This window comes from Octopus bimaculoides, chromosome 2 (assembly GCF_001194135.2).
Source record: "Octopus bimaculoides isolate UCB-OBI-ISO-001 chromosome 2, ASM119413v2, whole genome shotgun sequence".
NCBI classification, from domain to species: domain Eukaryota; kingdom Metazoa; phylum Mollusca; class Cephalopoda; order Octopoda; family Octopodidae; genus Octopus; species Octopus bimaculoides.
Window position 1 is genome coordinate 37,218,012 of NC_068982.1, and position 717 is coordinate 37,218,728.

A 717-nucleotide genomic window follows, 5' to 3' on the forward strand; every position below is an offset into this window, starting at 1 on the left:
ATAAGGGATCGGGGGACCCTGTCAAAGGCTTTCTCCATGTCAACGAAAGCCAGGTACAGAGGTTTATCCTTGGCTAGGTATTTCTCTTGCAACTGTCTCACTAGAAATAAGGCATCAGTAGTGCTTTTACCTGGCACGAACCCAAACTGCATCTCATCTAAATTGATTCGCTCCCTAATTAGTTGGGCTATGACCCTCTCTGTAACTTTCATAACCTGATCTAACAGCTTGATGCCTCTGTAATATATATATATATATATATATATAAATATATGTATACATATATGTACATATACATATATACATACATATACATACATACATACATACATATATCATGATCATCTTCCTTTTCTTTCAAGGCTGTCCAAGAGGCAGGACATATCCTATCAATCTCTCTTCTATCTTTTCTCTTTTCAAAGAAAATATTTCTCCAACATTTGCTAGTTTACCCTCTTTCTGGTCTAACAACCCTCCATGTTTGTTTTGGTTCGGTTTCCTTGTATATCTCCACTGTGCAGGTTTTGTTCCCAGGTTTGACCTTCCATAAATCCCAAATTTTATGAAGAGTCATTCTTTATATTGCATATTCAACTCATTTGTTTTCCTATTTCATGTTGCTCACTGTTTGTGACATCCTACACCCATATATGCATGTATACATATCTGTGCCATTTCTTAAATATACAACTGTATTATATATATATATATATATAT

The 717-nt window shown here is 34.7% G+C and overlaps 1 protein-coding gene and 1 long non-coding RNA gene across 6 annotated transcripts in view; one reads left to right on the forward strand and one right to left on the reverse strand.

Moving 5' to 3' along the window:
• LOC106873450 (dystrophin) overlaps nt 1–717 on the forward strand; it is a 562,674-nt gene that overhangs the window by 340,949 nt on the left and 221,008 nt on the right. The gene's annotated exons all lie outside the window — the stretch shown is intronic.
• The window catches only part of LOC128250700 (uncharacterized), a 97,052-nt gene that overhangs the window by 88,375 nt on the left and 7,960 nt on the right, over nt 1–717 (reverse strand). The window lies entirely within an intron of this gene.